Raw genomic sequence first — 19,513 nt, 5'->3', positions numbered from 1 at the left:
GTGATAATTTGTCAGTTCTTGAAAAGCAATTTCCTCTACGTGGCGTATGCGTAGTTAATAAGTGGATTGAAATGGAAAATGTTTGCTTACGCAAGCTTCTGCTAGAAAAAATGATTTTCATGTAACTATTATAATAGTGCGACACCATTCATCCACACGATTGTTGCTCGAACCACAACTACTCATACATGAAAGCTGTTATCGTAGATTGAACTCCAATCAAATACAAACTCTATTCCTATTTTGACTGTTCACACTAATTTTTACAAAAGTTGGAATCTTATAGTTTTATAAATTCAAAATGAAAATGCAACTCGATCACTATAATTTATTATATATATGTGCACTTTAATGCAGAAGCTGAATACTGTCGTAGTGGTTGTATAACATTTCGCCGAAGACCATATCGCGGAGTACCGTTTCGCGGAATACCATTTCGCGGAAAGTACCAAAACGCCGAAAACCCTTTCGCGGAAAATACTATTCCGCGGAAAACCTTTTGGCGGAAAGAACCATTTCGCGGAAAACCATTTGGCGGAAAATATTGTTTCGCGGAAAACCATGTTAGTAGCAAACGTTTCCTAGATGATTCAGGGCGAGCCGGCCGCAGGCAACGGCGAGTGTTCGCCGGTGACCTGCCGTCGGAAGCGCCGGCCACTGCGGGGGGGCAGCCCCCCCGCAGAGATCACATCTGTCTAGGTCTATTCGTTTTTCTAGGTCTACTGACCTCTAGTTAGTTTTTCCTAATCCTCGCATCGATTTAACTTTCGTTGAATACAAAGCGGCAAAGCCGCTTTTTGCGGGTTCCAAACCGAATTCTGGTGGTTCTCCGCCAAATAGTACTTTCGGCGAAAATTTTTTCCGCGAAATAGTACTGTCCGCAAAAATGTTTTCCGCGAAATGGTACTTTCCGCGAAACAGTATATTCCGCGTTATGGTCATCCGCGAATTGGTTTTCCGCGAAATGGTATTCGGCGAAATGTTATACAATCGTCGTAGTACCTATCCCGATTTTGTTGTTATCTTTTTGTTCTTCGCTGCCCCACTTATTTTTGTTGGAAGTTTTATGTTTTTCACAAAAACTATCAGCACCTATCAGTTAGCGGTTTATTTAACTGTGCTTAGATTGAACGGAAGCTATCAAATGCACGTACATTAGTACACCCCAAGAAGGTATGACACCAATAACCCTTTTGCAGGAATAACTAAAAGAAGGGCTACAAAAGGAAAATCACTCGTCAGCATGTAAACAAGCAATGCTAGTGTCATACCTTGCTGGGGTGCATGGAATGCTCCAAGGTAGTACAGATATATATTTTTGGATTGAACTAAGTGTAAACTCAATTATCTGAACAATTTTAGGCGAAATTAAAGCAAAATTGTAATTGTGTGGTACATACATATTGTACCGGGATGTTGAATCTAAACATACTGTTGATAATTGTAAGCGGTAGGCACCATACAATTGTCCTAGTGCTATCGAAACATCAGTATCCAGTCTAGATTTGAACCCTTTTGAACATCTTTTTAGATAATTTCATTTCTATAATGAGAAATCATTCGTTTTTTAATCAAAATGACTTTACCCGAGCTTTTGTAAAAAAATGGTCAGCAATTCACAGAGCGATATTCGAAAAATTGTTAATTTTATCCCAAACAGATTAAAACAGGTCATCAAGAATGTATATGGTCTTACAAGGTAGTAGTTGAGCGAGAAAGGACATTTGACATTGAAAATTTTGAAGAAATCAATTTTTTTTATTTCATTTTTATTTTGATGCTGCAGTCTTTTCCGTTTATTTTGATACTAAATTTGTAATGATCCGACAACGGGAAGTGGCCGAAAAACGATCATACACATAAGCGTTCCATCCAGTGCGGCGTGGAACAACCTCGACGGAATAAAACGCCGCTCCTAAAAAATCACGATTTTCAAACTTTATGTACCTTTTTTTCAGAAATTACACCACGTATTGGAACAAACTTGTTTTGTCTGGTTGGTAGTAGCTTGGCAAAGACTTTTATAACTTTATTTGTTATTATTACTAATCAACGGGCTCAATTTGGCCCCAATGATTGTCAAGTTAACATAAAAATAGTCAAGTCGAATTAAGTGAGTAAAATTCTATCAAACGTATACAAACAGATCTTAAAATAACTGTATCTTCTTCGAAGTTTACTTCTCCCGAAAAAAGCGAGTGAATCTGCGAATAAGTTAGTGCGACGAGGTGGCAATCTCAACATTGCTGTGTTCCGCAACGCTCGTGGTAGAACATTTATCATGTTAATCTGTTCCAGCAGCGCGGGGCAGTCAATTCTCTCTTGTAAGCTATCCGCGATAAACAGTGCTCTGGTGCCAGCCCGACGAACACGGAGAGGTTCTAGATCGATCAGTTGACAGCGGCTGTCATAGCTAGGAAGATGGAACGGGTTTCTCCATGGCAATTTTTGCAAAGCGAATCTAAGAAATCGACGCTGAACGGACTCGATTCTTTCAGCGCTGTTGTTGTAGTTAGGATTCCAAACAGACGAACAGTATTCCAGAACTGACCGCACCAGCGAACAGTATAGCGATTTGAGGCAGTATATGTCAGAAAAATTTTTCGCGATCCTAAAGATAAAGCCTAAGGACCTTGAGGCTTTAGCGACAACATACGAGATATGATGTTTGTACGTTAACTGCGAATCTAAGATAACGCCCAAGTCTTTAATATGCGAAACACGCTCAATTACTGTGCCCTCGAGCGTATAACGAAACAGGATCGGATCTTTCTTTACGGGAAAATGTGATTGCTGAGCACTTCTCCGGGTTCACTATCATAAGTTCAAGAAGATGAAAAGATGGCTAAAAAATAAAATGTTGCCTCTTTTTCTTTTTTCTCTGGCTGTGTTTCGTTTACAAACCTCGAAGGTATATGGTCTTTGCCCAACTATTAACAACAAATAAAAAAAAAAGTTTGTTCCAGTTTCTGAGAAAAAGGTGCATAAAGTTTGAAAATCGTGGTTTTCCAGGAGCGGCGTTTTATTCCGCCGAAGTTGTTCCACGCCGCACTGGAATGCTTATGTGTATGATCATTTTTCGGCCACTTCCCGTGCACAATAGTCGGAAAATTGCGATTTTTGGCCAAAATTATTTTTTAGTTTCAAATTAATTCTAGATTATTTTTGTTACAAAAGAAATGATTTCAACTTATAAGAACTCACATTTAGGGTGATTTGGGGAAAAATGATCAAATGTTTCCGATATGAATATTTCCTTGACAAAAAAAAATTTTCTTGCTCGCGGGGATTCTCCCATTTTCTCATTGAAACTCTCTTCAGATACTAAATAAATTTAGTAACAAAGATAATCAAATTTGTTGGAAGGGTACTTAAAATTTTAAAGATTTGCTAAAAATATGACAATTTTAAAATTATTTTTTTTCGGAAAACGTCAAATTATAGCAAACTTTTAATTCATATTTTGATACAACATACTTCGAGCTTTCAGACGCACTATAAGAAACTGCGGCGACAAGAGTTGTTTTATTAATTAAAATTTATGAGAACTTCATTTTTATTATAAGTAGCTTATAGCGAATCTCATTGAGTTTAAATCTGTTTTTATTTCATTTTTTAATAGGTTAAGATATCAGTTTTAAAATGATATATAACAATAATATTTACATCCGCGATAAGTATTTAATTTTTTGACTTTCATTTTAAAGACTTATTTTTCAAACTTTTGAAATGGGCAACTTTGGCGGCTTATTTCTACATGATATTTTTTTTCTATAAAAATTTTATTCGCGAATCATAAAAATATAGACAATTTACTACAAAACCGCGTTTAAGCATGTGTTAAAATGTGAAATTTTACATTCGGCAATTTTGGCCGCTACTTTATATGGAGCCCTTCTTATGTGCCGTGGTCGGATCATTACAAATTTAGTATCAAAATAAGCAGAAAAGACTGCAAAATCAAAATCTGAAAAAAATGATTTTTTCAAAATTTTTGGTCGTTTATGTCCCCATAACTGGCCGAATACTTTTTTGGCTGCATTTTTAGCCAATTCAAACTACTCTATCTTCAAAACGGAAAGCTTTTCCCCGAATTTTTGTTGTGCATCTAAATATGCTTTAGTTAAACATTGTTTTAAAAAATATGTGGTTCCATTCTTTGCAAAAATACTGCGCAAAATTACTTTAGAATTAAATTAGAAAAATGTATGGGTAGACCGCCTACTTAGCTTCGAGGTACGATGCTGATCTAACAAACCAGTCGTCGCATGTTCGAATCTCGGCTAGACGGTGCTTGCTTGATAGAATCAGTAGGATCGTTACACTGGCCTCGTAATTTTCCTGTACTCTAAACAGCCGGCTGCGAAGTCTGTCGATAAAGAAGGGTAATGTCTGATGACGGTTTAAGCCCACGACTTTGCTTTTTTTATGCGCTGCTGTCCGAATACTTTTTTGGTTGACTGTATTTAAAAATTAACGAGCTAGCCGTTAACTAAAATGTTAACTTAGTCAATTAATTGTGAACGACTTATCGAAATTTTTGATGATCTTTTTAAGCCCAATTAGAAATGTGTTTATATAGTTGAATAAGAATAACAATTATTAAAATTCGGCAGACTAATTCTTAACACTCCCTTTATAAATCAAATAAAAATCGATCGCTTTTATTGTAATAGAGGAAATGTGTTCGAAGGTGTCAAACAATTATTTGTTTAATAGCAGAAATCAAACAACTTAAATAGTGAATTAATTATTGGTAAAAACTACATTAAAAATTAAAAATAACTTGCAAAATTGCAAAATGAATATGGGATTCTGTTTTCAGAAAAGTTTGAATGTAGGTATCGTGAAAGGGAAAGCACCAGTCGCCGTGCATGTTTAAGGCTGTGAACCATTTCGCGAAATTTTTAACTTTTTGGTTAAAATTTGACAGTCAGATACGATGGTTTTTTCCCATCCCCAGGTGGTTCGACGAGTCCTTCAACAGTTGCTTAGTTTTTAGTCCGTGTTTAGAATGTAATCTAGTTTAATTTAGTGTAGTATTTAGTATTGCATAATTTAGCTTTATGTGTAGTATGTGTCGCGTTAAGCGGAACTGAACAAATTTGATATTTAAATCAGGGGTGACATTGCGATTCTCGTTTCGAGTGATTTTAGTTCGTTTCGCCCATTTGTTTAACGTGGTCGAAACGAACCAAAATCACTCGAAACGAGAATCGCAATGTCACCCCAGATCCGTTCAGGGGTTCAGGAACAACTGAAACTAAACCCTACCCACCTCTTTTTTTCTCACTTTACTACCTACTTTGTACCTCTCTTATAGTAAAATTGACAGTCCTGTATCACTAACCTACTGTAGGATCCTTCCCTTCCCTCCACTCCTTTTTTTTTCTCACTATGTAAGACTACCATTATGTGTTAATATAATCTAATTATAATTAATATATCTAATTATGATGTTTAAACTAATTATATACCGTCAAACGGGTAACTTGCAACAGCGGGATAACATGCAACAACGCTATATCGATCCAATTTATTGTACTTTTTGATCTCTTACTTCAATTTTTAATCTATATCATTCACCGAGACTTGTTGTTAACAGATTTAAGAAGCCTTGGATACTGTTATGGTGATTTTTTGCTGTTTTTGTGATTTGTAAAAAATCGCACAAGATGACGTCAAACTCATCGTCAATTTTTCGTTTGTAAAACGTTTGTGTCGCCCACAAGCACTTCAAATAAAAGAAGCTTAACATACATTTTTATAGTAAAATGAATAATAAGGAAACAAAATAATTGATTTATGATTACTAATTTTGTTTATCCTGCTTGTTACCACATTATTCGTAAAACAAGCACTCAAACGGGGTAACTTGCAACAGCTGCTGGATATAAAAAGCTGTGTTCCGTTAACTTCACGACTATACTATATGACAGTAGTCCGTATGAATAAAACAGTTTACTTTGCTTTTCCCGTTTAAATCGTATGGGAGCATTTTCTCTAACTCTTTTATTTATACTTATTAGTGTCTAATTACGATCACTCGTAACGTAATGAACATTCATACATTACGTAACCAAGATATCGATGATTTTCAACTCCCCCACTCGACTTCATGACGTGATTTTGCATAGTGGATATACGACGTGTAATGAGTTACGCAACTCGCGCTCCCCTAAGTGCGTTACGTAATATGTGAATGGTCCGTAAAGAAGGCAGTTCTATGGATCCAGACATGGAATATCAATTGCGTGAATAATATAAAAAGTTTAATTCGTAATTTTCCGTTACGGGCCTCATAAATTATTTTCACCAACGTAACATAGGACGTTTATGCGTATATTCATAGCAAAAGCATTAAAAATCGCAAGTCGGATTATCAGTTGCATAAGGACTGTATCGAAAAGTAATTAGCAACTTTTAAAATGATTTTACTCAAAAATGGGTGAAGTTATTTTTATGTGCGTGCAAGAAAAAGTTTGTTTAAATGTCTAAAAAGAGTTGTGCAATAGATTTGTTTCGATTATTTTTTTACTTTTCGCTATGCCTCGGATTGATTTTGAAATCAGAAAAAAAAATCTGCACACTTGGTGCACTGAAAACGGTGTTTTTTATAAACCAAATCGCAAAACGGTTTAAAGTGCACCACACAAGCGTAAAAATATCATCGATAAATAAAGAAGAGTTATCCTTGAAGGATCTGCCTTGGTCCGGAAGAAAACCTGGTTCCAGTTAGCCCCCGGTAGATTCTGAAGTAATAACTCATATTAAACGACACCGGTTGCTAACAACGTCTTGTTTGGCTAAAATACTTAAAAGGAGCATTGCGATAATTCAGTGGATCAAGGTCAGGAACTCCGTAAAGACATACAAGAATCATTAGGTATCTAATAAATCCGGAGACTAACAATCTCGATCCTAAATCAGGGCAGGTAACTATAAACGGATAATAAACAATGGCAACAAGTGCATCTATATAGATGACGAAACTTACGTCAACCAGGATTCAAAAGCGATTCCTGGGTCGAAATTCTACACGAAATCGGCGGACGAGGTGGTGGACGATACCGACAGTACGATTACGCTGGAAAAGTTTGGACATAAGGTTTTAGTATGGCATGCTTTTTGTACTTGTGGTCTGCGATGCGTATTTTCTTCACAAAGTGTGCCATAAATGCTCAAATTTACAAAGATGAATATATTGTAAAAAATATTGTGGCTCCTCTACAAACAGGAACAATCTCCCCCTCTCTTTTAATCGAAGTTGGCATCGCTTAGCCGGTACTACAGTGCTTTTCAGACAATAATATCCAATTCGTCGAGAAAAACATCAATCCACCAAATTGTCCAGAGCTCTGACGAATTGAACATTACTGGTCATTGTGAAGAGGATCTTCAGGAGGGAAGGAACAGTTTCCCAAATCATGGAGGAATGCAAGAAAAATTGAACAGCAGCATCCAGGAAATGCACAAAAGCTAGTGTGCAGAATTTGCTGGGAGGAGTTTCATCAAAAGTGCGCTCATTCTTTAGAACCTAATATTTTGACTAATGTAAGCCATGTCATTGTTTCAAGCCGTAGTGATCTTCAATAAACCGAAAACAAAAATTGAAATAATCGTATTTCATTTTTATTCACGAATAGATGTTGCTAAAGCCTTTTCGATACAGTCCTTATTCAAGTCAAAAGAAACTCATTCAAATCATTAAATTCGTTCAATTTCCAAAAAAATATTGCTTGTTGTAAGTTACCACGTTTAAGGGGTTACTAGCAACAAATTGGTTAAAAAATTCTACAACAGCCAATATTGATCGCATATTTTTTCTCAATATGTGAAATTGTTCTATCCTAGACGTAATAACTTTGTATTAATTAAATATCCTCAAATGTACTACAGATAAGTTTTTACTTGCACTAATAGTTGAGAACTGTTGCAAGTTACCCCGTTTGACGGTAATTAATTACTCGATGCTTAGTTAAGGTCAAGTAAAGTGGAAGCAGTGAGCAATCCAAAATGGAAGTGATAGAATATAACGGCGGAAAAGTGTTAGTAAGATTGATGGCCACTGCTTATTCTCTGCAGTAGCATGTCATCTGTTCCGTTCGGATGGAAAATCGGCTGACCATTACGCAAGGGTCTCAGAGCTAAGGAAATTAGTTGCCCAACACATTCGGGCCCACAAGGAAGATTTTCAAATACTCCTTCAAGCGACACTATGGGAAGAGATACCGACAGAATCGATAGAACAAATAACAGTGAAAATTGACAGATTCACGGATTATCTTAAAAATGCAGTGGAATGGGGAGGAGTGGAATCTATCATAGCTGTTACCAAAATATTCAATGAAAGGTTTGACCTCTATAACGAGAGGGGTAACATCATAAAATTCAACGAAAACGGTACAGCAAACGGCGTAATCAGAGTTGCCTATAGGCTTCCGTTAAATACCAGGAACTCAAATGGGCGAAATCACTACGACAGTGTTGTCCAGGTCCTTCGCTTACACTGTGATCCATCAGCAGGGATGCCACATATAATTCTGTGTTTTTTGTTGGAAAAATCTGACAAGCTGTACGGCAAGGAAAAATATCTGTGCAAAAATCTGTCTAATGCAAAACAATGAGAGTGAAAGAGATAGAGAGTCATTTTGCTGACTGTTTCCGTCTCTTTCACTCTCATGTAAAAGCTCAAAAATCTGTTTAATCTGTGTAATTTGGCGAAAATCTGCATTCTGTGCATATAGATTCTGTACAGGAGATTTCTTTCAAATATCTGTTAAACACAGAATAATCTGTGCATGTGGCAACCCTGTACCATCAGAGAGAACTGACCAAGTACTAAATCGAGGGTACGACGCCCCGGATAATCAGATCTCTAATTGGCAAAGATTCCCCAGGATAAATGCATCGCAAATCAGTAATCGAACAACGACATCGACAGTATCAGATTCCCAAGATCCGCAAAACACTTCAAAGTTGTTGGTGACAAGGGGATGTTTAACGGAACAAAAAAGAGAGGCAATCGACAGTGTTCTGAGACAATAGGGAATACAAATTGCTGCGCTCCAAGAAACTCGCATGCCAAATTGCACAATGGAAACATCTAACTACTTCTGGTTGAACGTAAATGAAAAAGAGCTGTCTCGTGCAAGAGAGCGGGGTGGGACAGCAATAATTATATCAAAGAACATTTTCAAAGCAAATCGGTTTCATAAACTAAGCGCTAACTCCAGCTCTTATTTACACAACTTCGAAAATGAAAATATTCTGTTCATAGCAGCGTATGTTAGACCTGTAACAAGAGCGAACAATGGCGAGTTCGAGGTACTATCCGAATTACCGTCAGAACTACGTAACAGAATAGCAATACTAAGCGATTTCAATGCGCACATGGGAAGTGAGGGCATCACTGAAGATTGAAGTTTTTGGAGCGTCTTAGTAGAATACGAAACCTAAAAATAAAAAATAAGAAAACTTATCCAATTTAATTTTACTATGTGTATTTTATTCAATGACAGATACGTATTTCGCCTACGACTTGAATACACTAAAATACGACTAAAATACACATAGTAAAATTAAATTGGATAAGTTTTCTTATTTTTTATTTTTAGATCACTGAAGATGATAAACAATGGATAGGTCCAAACCTGATGCATAGTCAACCGAATCAAAATAGATTACAGCTAAAATTCTTGCTCCACTGTCTGAAATTGAAAAACTACCTCACCTTCGCTAATTCAAAATCTGTCAGAGTCAAGTGGTTCAACAAAAAGGGCGAATCACAAATAGATCATGTTGTAATGAGCATCATGCCGTTTCTGAAAAACTCCGATGTAAGATGTTTTCTACACCCAGACCAACTGAGCGAAATGGCAATCTGCAGTATGAAAAAGAAACAGAATGTATCTGATAATCAAAAAAGCAGCTACAAGCAATGCTCAGCTCCCCACCAGCAACAATTCCGATAGCGAGAGCAGTGACGACAAAATGCGACTTTCGCAGTTCGAATCTGAGACTTTTGAAGGATTCTAATTACATACAAAGTCAGACTCCGCTCTAAGATGTTCGAGGACGCCAAAGCAACCAGCCCAAGTACACTAGAACTAGAACGCAAAAGACAGACAGACAGGAAGGAAGGAAGGAAGAGTACCGGAATAGATACAAATTTACAAAATAGGACCGGCAAACGGAGGTTGGTAGCGAAGACCTCTCCAGGTACGCTATATAGCAGGTATATCAGGTATGTATTTTTTTTTTTTTTTTTTTTAGAATGGGATTTGACTACTTTGTCCATTAATTTGAACTTTTGTAGTATATCCCTGTTTACCGTACGTGCCATGCAAGCCAATTGCCATTATAGACAACTAGTCATTTGCTCCTGCACGCTCCCAGTCAGGTATAATATGGTTTATGAAACCGATAACCTTCCCGGGATTGGCAGACCGAATTTCACTAGGAGATAAGCATCTCTTGTCAAGAAATTTAGCTCTGCTCGTGTAAAGCGCACTACAACTGCAGAGCAGGTGCTCCGACGTTTCGCTTTCAAGATTGCAGAAGCGACAGACATCATTTTCAACACGACCCATGTTCTTTAAATGATGTCTACTCGGACAGTGCCCTGTTACTAGGCCGGTGTATGTACACAGAGCTCTCTTGTTGAGCTCTATGAGCTTTTTAGTAGTTTTTACGTTTGGATTAATGAATCTTTTTGACTGGTTACAACCTCTGACAGCCATCCAATTGGCCGTCACCTTTTGTTCTTCCCAGCGTTTAAGTTCCATTTTGATTGTGCATTTTGATATACCGCAAAAAGGCTCCGGACCGATGAATTCCGAATTGGAGCCCGCTTTTGCTAGCTCGTCTGCTATTTCATTGCCTTCAATGCCACAATGCCCTGGAACCCAGTATAGATTTACTGTATTCATTTGGCATAGCTGCCGTAATGAAAGAATGCAATCCCAGACTATTTTTGATGTGCATTTGCAAGCGCTTATCGCTTTCAATGCTGCTTGACTGTCAGAGAAAATGCATATATTTGCATGCTTATATCTTCTTCTCAAGCAAACATTCACACATTCAATTATTGCAAAGATCTCCGCCTGAAACACAGTTGGCCATAGTCCCATAGCCACTGATATTTTTGTTCCAGGGCCATAGATTCCAGCACCAGTTTTTGAACCAATTTTTGAGCCATCCGTGAAAAATATCGTTGAGCCTTGACGAACCATAGAAACTCCCCTCTCCCAGTCGGAGCGTGAAGTTTCACACACCTTGTAGGGAGTATCATAGTTATCCTCCGGTATGTAGGTAAATGTATAAACTTCGCAGCTTCCCGAGGCCTGGTGATCCGAAGTACCTTTTTCCCGCACAAGGATATCCACAAAGCCACCTGGAGATCACCTGACCAACGTACAATGAACCAAATTAACCACGTTCTCATAGAGGGCCGGTTTTTCTGTAACATCACGAACGTACGCTCCCGTCGGTGTGCGGATATTGATTCTGACCATTACCTAGTAGCAGTACATGTGCGCTCAAAGCTGTCCACCGTATACCGGACACGTCAAAGCCGCCCTCCTCGGCTGAACATCAGGCAGCTAGATAACCCACAAGCTGCCGAGAACTACGCGCGAGTACTGAATGAGGCACTCGAAGACGGTTGGGGCAGAATACGCTCGGCCATCGGAGAGGCCGCTACCGCACTAGGTATTGAGCCTCGGAGTACACAAAATGATTAGTTTGATGGGGAATGCCAACAAGCGGTGAAGGAGAAAAAAAAATGCTTGGAAAAATTATCTAAGTAATGCCACTAAAGAGAACCTGCCCAAATACCGACGAGCTAGGAACCAGTTGACCACGATCCTGAGGAGAAAAAAGCGCCAAAAGGAAACCAAACTCGGAAGGGCTACACACCGAAACCTGACTTGTGTAGGGACGAGGAAGGGAATCTAATTACAAACGAGCGCGAGGTGGTCGACAGGTGGAAGCAGTTCTTCGATGAAAACCTCAATGGCGAAGTCGCAGAAGGAGGCGGAACGGAAATTAATCTAGGAGCGCTCATGGAAGATAGTGATGTCCTAGCACCTGATCTCCAAGAAGTCAAACGAGAAATAAGGCTGCTGAAGACCAATAAAGCCGCTGGGAAGGACCGCCTACCGGCAGAGCCTTATAAACATGGCGGAGAAACGCTAGCAAAGGCTCTACACTGGGTTATTTCGAGGATTTGGAGGAGGAAAAGCTACCAGAGGAATGGATGGAAGGAGTGGTTTGTCCCATCTACATAAAAGGTGATCGGCTGGACTGCTGCAACTATCGTGGTATTACGCTGGTAAACGCCGCCTATAAGGTACTCTCCCAGACCCTGTTACGCCGGCTGTCACCGATAGCACAAGGTTTCGTAGGGAATTATCAGGCGGGTTTCATGGGGGCTCGCGCAACTACGGACCAAATTTTTACTATCCGACAGATCTTGCAGAAATGTCGGGAGTACAACGTGCCCACGCATTACATCTTTATTGATTTCAAAGCAGCATACGATACAGTCGATCGAGACAAGCTATGGCAGATAATGCACGAATACGGTTTCCGGACAAACTGACGCGACTGATCAGAGCCACATTGGATCGAGTGATGTGTTTCGTACGCATCTCTGGGACACTCTCGAGTCCCTTCGAGACGCGACGAGGGTTGAGACAAGGTGACGGTCTATCCTGCATGCTGTTCAACATCGCTCTTGAGGGGGTGATCCGACGAGCGGGCATCGAAACGAGAGGCACGATTTTTACCAAGAGTAGCCCACTTCTAGGCTTTGCAGATGACTTCGATATCATTGCCAGGAACTTTGCGACGGCGGAGGCATTCTACACCAGACTGAAAACGGAGTCTAGGAGAATTATGCTGAAAATAAATGCGTCGAAGACCAAATACATGAAAGGAAGAGGCTCAAAGGAAACAAATGCGCGCCTCCCACGGACGGTAACCGTTGACGGCGACGAACTAGAAGTGGTAGAGGAGTTCGTGTATTTGGGATCGCTGGTGACCGCGGACAACACTAGTAAGGAGATCGAGCGGCGCATAAAAGCGGGAAATCGGGCCTACATTGCCCTTCGTAAAACGCTACGATCAGGAAGCATACGCCGCCGCACGAAGCTAACAATGTACAAAACCATTATTAGATCGGTAGTTCTTTATGGACTTGAAGCCGTGACGCTGCTTACGGAGGACATACGCGCCCTTGCCGTGTTTGAGCGGAAAGAGCTGCGGACGATATTTGGCGGAGTACAAACTGAAAGCGGAGAGTGGCGGAGGCGTATGAATCACGAGCTACAGGCACTGCTTGGGGAGACTCCCATCGTACATCTAGCGAAAGTTAGCAGGCTACGGTGGGCCGGACACGTCGTAAGGATGCCGGACAACAGTGCGACGAAAATAGTCCTCTTCAACAACCCCACCGGCACCAGGAACGGGGGGCCCAACGTACACGATGGCTCGACCAGTTCGAAAGCGATTTGCGACTTCTGAGACGACTAGGAAATTGGCGACGAGTGGCCCAAGACCGAGTTGAATGGAGACGAGTGCTTAAAACAGCACGAGCCACCCCGGCTCTATGCTGCTGAAGAAGAAGAAGAAGAAGAAGGTAAAGGTAGGGTATGTTTCCCCAACACCATTTCGATAAGAGAACTACACGGTATCTGTATCATCTATACGCTGCAATCTCAATCTGTTTTTATATTCATCGCTATTCTCAGCTTTACCTCAGCTATCCACTACTTTCCGATCTATCAACTCCCTATTAAAAAATGAAAATGAAAAATGAAATTTGACAGTACGATGGTTTTTCCAAAATCACCCTGCTCGGGAGCATGGTTAGTTTTAACGGTTTCAACCAAGTTCTGAGAGCCAATGAGATATGCCACAGGTGAGGAAAGAGCTTCGATGTGTTTCACTGATTTTTCCTGGAATTTTTTTTCACCAATGTATGGATGTTTAACATATAACAAACTTGTTTATTCAACCCGAAATGAAATGAGATAAATTTTATCCACAGAGAACAGATTAACAGGCTCGAAGGAAGTAATCGTTTTTTTGTGTGTAAAATCTGTCGGTAGCGCCCTCCAGAAATAGTTTGCCAAACGCATCAAAAAATATCCATGTACCTTTATTAATATTTCTTTGTGCTGGAGTTACATAGCAGTGACGGCAGCGACATCAAGATTTAGTTTGCCACTTACTGCTCGAGGGGTGCTCTATTGAAAGATTTCTCGTAGATTACATAAAAACATTTTACACACTTTTTGTCAATTACCTGGTAGTCTGTTCTCTGTGTTTTATCTATCAAATTCTATCAAATTAATTCTGTCCGAATTAAAATTGAATGAATTTTTGATGTTCATTTGCTTTTATTTGATAGATAAAATTCATATCATTTCAACTCGGTTTGTTTGAACAAATTTATTATGCGATAAGCATCCATATCAATGTAAAAAAATCAGTGAAACACGTCGAAGCTCTCTTCCTCACCTGTGCATATCTCATTGGCTCATCTCATTCGATGTGAACCATCGAACTGTCAAAACCTTGGTCAAAACGGTTAAAACTAACCATGCTCCCGAGCAGGGTTATTTTCGAAAACCCATCGAACTGTCAAATTTTAAAGTCGTCAAAGTCGTCGCGCACTAGGTGATATTTTCATCGATATAGGGGAAGTTTTGAAAATCAAAATGTACGTTATATCGTAGCATACAAAAAGAACTCAAAAATATAGCTCATATTACTTTATTTTGTTACTGCTTGATTATGTTTAATAAATAATGATAGTATAATCCATCTAGAAGGGTGTAGCAACCTTTTTCGTGTTTTTTCCTGTATACAATCCTGTATACTTACTCTTTTCATAGAAATCATATTTCGCAAACACTAGGAGATAGATAGTTATTCAACAAAGTTGCTGATTTTCAACTCATCAGATTTAATTTCATCGGATTTAAATTAAAAACTACAAGGTATACAGCCCTAAGGGTTGTACGAAAGAATGACGTAGAACTATATTAGATCATCAAAGACTAATGTAAACTGCATTTCTGGCATATGTATGTTTATAAGAATCTGTGACTGCCATTGTTTAAGTGAATGGTGGCTCTGAAAATACGTGGACGGGGGTTCATAAGTACAACGCCTGCAACCTTTGAGACATAGAGATTTCTTTTAAAAATCACTTGTGTGCATCATAAAGGTTGAAATGGTAATGAATGACCAATTTCTGTATTATATGTATGAGAGTCCTCATCTTCCTACCACTGGAGTGAGGGGTCTCAAACCATCATAAAATAAATAAATTCATGCCTCCAAAAACCCCCACATGCCAAATTTGGTTCCATTTGCTTGATTAGTTCTAGAGTTATGAGGAAATTTGTATTTCATTTGTATGGGAGCCCCCCCTCTTAGAATAACAAGGGGTCTCAGTACACCATAGAAAAACATCTTACCCCCAAAAACCCCCACATGTTAAATTTGGTTCCATTTGTTTGATTAGTAATCGAGTTATGAGGAAATTTGTATATTATTTGTATAGGAGCCCTCCTCCTAAAGAGGGGAGGGGTCTCAATTTACCATAGAAAAAATTCTTGCCTTCTGAAACCCCTACATTCCAAATTTGGTTCCATTTACATGATTAGTTCTCGTGTTTTGAGGAAATTTGTTTCTCATTTATATGGGGGCCCCCTCTTAGAAAGGGAAGAGGTCTCAGTACACCGTAGAAAAAATCCTGCCTTCTGAAACCCCCATATGCCAAATTTGGTTCCATGTGCTTGATTAGTTCTCGAGTTTTGAGGAAATTTGTGTATCATTTGTATAGGAGCCCCCCCCCCTCTTACACCCTCCTTAAAATTGCTCTCTTACCCCCCTATAAAATTGCTGGTCATTTTATCTATCCAACGACATATGTTTAGTTTCGTTCAGTAGTTTAGTAGTTATTAGCATTTGAAATCTTTCATTAAAACGTTACACTTCTATTTTCGTTTTCACAAAGTGCTACCCAGTCCCAATATAGTAAACAAAGACGTAGTCCTACGTCAAAAAAAAAGCAAAAGTTTGTATCACCCTAATGGGTAGATTCCCGGTCACACTAATAGTGTAATAAGATGCGCTGTATTTTAATAATAATCTCCAAAGACACAGTTTTGAAAAATTATGCATTTTTTACGTAATAGCAACGGTAGCGTTTTTGCAACTCGGCAGCACTGTGCTGTGAAATGCCCGGATTGGAACTCAGGAACCTTTACCGAGGCACTAGATGACTATTGTGAATCTGTAAGATTGACAGGGTATTTAAATTATTGTAAATGAAACATTAAATACGGTACGTTATATCGAGGTAAATTGTACGTTACATCGAGTGACGTTGTATCGAGGGTACGTTATATCGAAGTTACCCTGTATTTGCAAATTGAAATTATTCACGCAAATGAATACATGTCGGTTTGTTGCGACAACAGAACTGTATGTATAGAATTAGAAGTTTTGGCCTCAATTCGACGAAATTGATGAAAATATCACTTAATGCACGGCGCCATAAACATGCGCGGCGACTGGTGCTTTCACAGTATATTACATGGCATTAGAGGGCTAACAGCAGCAGACGGAATTACGCGTTATCTAAAGCCATGGAGTTTACTCTTCCAAAGAAAAAAAATGCACAAACAGCATAGACAACTACTACTGGGAATTGAAAAATTAAAAATATCCACATGTTTCCAGCGGATATTCTATTCTCGTAATAAATTTTATTATTACGGAATACATAGTTGCCATTTCTAACTAATGCTAGCTTGTAAACAAACGTTCGATCAAAATACGGTGGTCAACTAATTTTTTCATCAAAGGCTGCTGCCTATAATCGTATATCAGTCCCATATGCCTTTTCATCGTTTCTCACAGTTTGAGTTAAATAAGGTTTTGCAAGGTGACGTCACTAATGAACCGGAATGAACGCAATTCACCCATTTGACATCCACTCGTGGTTTGTTTACTATTTGTTAGGTGAACGCGATATGCATAAATGGAAGTTGAACGTTTTAAAAGCGTATTATCCAGCAGTGTCGCCCTCCAAACTACTCAGTACTCGAAATGGCAGTTTTTGTGCTTTTCTGACTTGCCGTTAAGTCCATGTAAACAAACCACTGATAGACGTCAAAGAAGTGAGGTTATGTTCGCCCGTGCGAAACCTTATATCAGATTTTCTCTTTTTCTTGCTTTACTATCGATGAAGAATTCAAAAACGTTTTTATTCCAAAAAGTCAGAAAAAAATATGTAGCTAAATGCTCCCATCTTAAAAATAATCGCAGGTCAATCCCACTAAATGTTTTTCCTGAGTATGGCCTTATATTTTTCTTTAATCCATATAAAGAATATTTCTAGATAGAATTAACAAAAGGGCGAATGTCGCAAATGTAAACAAAACGAGTGAGAGTTATTTTTTGCTGGACCAGCATAGGAAAATCAACCCTCACTCGGTTTGCTTACGCTTGCGACATTCGCCCTTTTGTTAATTCTATCTTCATTTGTTGTTTTTACGTTTTTCAATTATTAAGGCTGTGAACCATTTCGCGAAATTTGTATTTCGCCTCAAGTGGTTAAAATCAGTTCAGAATGCGAACCATTTCATATTTGACAGTTTGATTGTTGTTTTGCTCAATGAGAGAATCTAAGATGAGGATGAAGATATGTTTCTGTCAAGTAGCTGGCAGGCCGGCCATGTTTTCGATGCCAACATGTTAGCGTAAACGAGATATCATATATTCGCCACTCTTCACACAAGTTAGCTCTTCAGCTGTCAGTGGGGCCCACTGCTTAGAGTGACTGTATACAGAGTGGCGACATGTCATCCTAAAAGTATGCAATGCGTATTTTCTTTCTCTTTCCCACATACGCGTTGGATTGGTCGTCTCGAGGGGCAAGACACTTCATAATATTATCATAATATTAATATATTAGGCTCTATTAAAACCCTATAAATGTATAAATAAATGTAACTTTATAGGGCTTTCGGTTATATTATGGGTGGGAAAGGTCAATATATTAAGGTTGGAAAAATATTTCCATAGGGAAAAGTAATATATTTTCGACAGTGTCTTGCCCCTCGGGTCGTCTGCTCGATTGGAATGAAACTGACAGATAATTATCATTCCAATTTTGACATTGTCGCCACTCTATATATAGTCACTCTAGGGCCCACGACTCCTGAGCCCGCAGTGATGTTAGCCCTTGTCAACGCAAAGCAAATAAGATAAAGGTGCCAGTTAGCTGGTATCTGTAGCGAATTTATTTGTTCAGTCCGGGTTGGAATTGGATGAATTTTTGATGTTCATTTGCTCCTATTTGATGCTTGTGAGCAGGGTTATTTTCGACAGAAGAGGAAATAACTATCGAATTGTCAAATTTTAAGTAAAAAGTTTAAAATTTCACGAAATGGTTCACACCCTAAAAATCACCAGTTAATTAATGAGTACAGGGTTGTTTCAAAGAAATTCCACACGAAAGTTTATTGAGTAATTACCGCTGAAATGGGGCCACTAATGGCACGAGGTCTTCAAACATTGGAACTTTTGTACTTGATTGGTTGAAAATATGAGAATTTCTAATACCTCGAAATATTGGACCCATCGTTTGCATGAGGAATCGTTCAAACGAACGGGGGTCCACGGTATCTCCAAAAGTGTCGGATTAATTGGGTCGGTCCGGGGCTTCGGGTTAGTAAGGGTACATAAGCGAGATATCATATCCGGTTTGGATACCGAAGAAGCATTCTACAATGATAGTAATGCTAAGGTAGCAGATGCGAAAATTTTGTTAATTTTGAAAGTATATACACAGACAAACAGACGAGACACTCGCGTTAATTCCATCGTCCATTCAAAAACAACTTATTTTTCAAAAAAGCATGTTTCGCAACATGTCCACACCGTGGTGCTCGAGTGTTGCTTCGAGTTTCCAGTATAAAACCATACAAATGTAAAAAACCTACAGTATAAAACCCTGCAAATGTAAAAAACCTACAGTATAAAACCCTGGCAAATGCAAGCTACTCCGCAACATGCATAACAGAGGGCACTAGTGTGCAAGCAAAATGTGTAGGACGGTGGTTTTTGAAGAATTTGCTTCTATGTGTCATGTCAGTTCGTCAGTGGTATATATTACATTTAATTCGCAATAATAATATTTTAAGCAGTCGGTTTTTGCTGTTTGGTAACGGATTCCCGTTATAAATACTGCGCACTAGCACTTTGGTCTCGAGGGTTGGGAGGCGGGTGCGACTCTATGGTTTAAAGCTTCTGTCGACTACCGCGAACGCCCAGGTCGTGCTGCGATCATCATTATTATTATCATCGTCATCATCATCATTAGCTCGTATGAACAAAACAGTTTACTTTGTTTTTGCCGTGAAAACCTTTTGGAAAAAGTAAAGCAAACTATTTTATTTATGCGGCCTATTATATTTAAAATATGTCA

The 19,513-nt window shown here is 38.9% G+C and overlaps 1 protein-coding gene across 3 annotated transcripts in view; it reads left to right on the top strand.

Moving 5' to 3' along the window:
* LOC128742162 (zinc finger protein 675-like) overlaps positions 1-19,513 on the top strand; it is a 28,817-nt gene that overhangs the window by 1,459 nt on the left and 7,845 nt on the right. The gene's annotated exons all lie outside the window — the stretch shown is intronic.

The sequence above is a fragment of the Sabethes cyaneus genome, chromosome 1 (genome assembly GCF_943734655.1).
Source record: "Sabethes cyaneus chromosome 1, idSabCyanKW18_F2, whole genome shotgun sequence".
NCBI classification, from domain to species: domain Eukaryota; kingdom Metazoa; phylum Arthropoda; class Insecta; order Diptera; family Culicidae; genus Sabethes; species Sabethes cyaneus.
The sequence above is the reverse complement of the archived record's forward strand: the minus strand, read 5'-3'. Positions and strand labels throughout refer to the sequence as shown.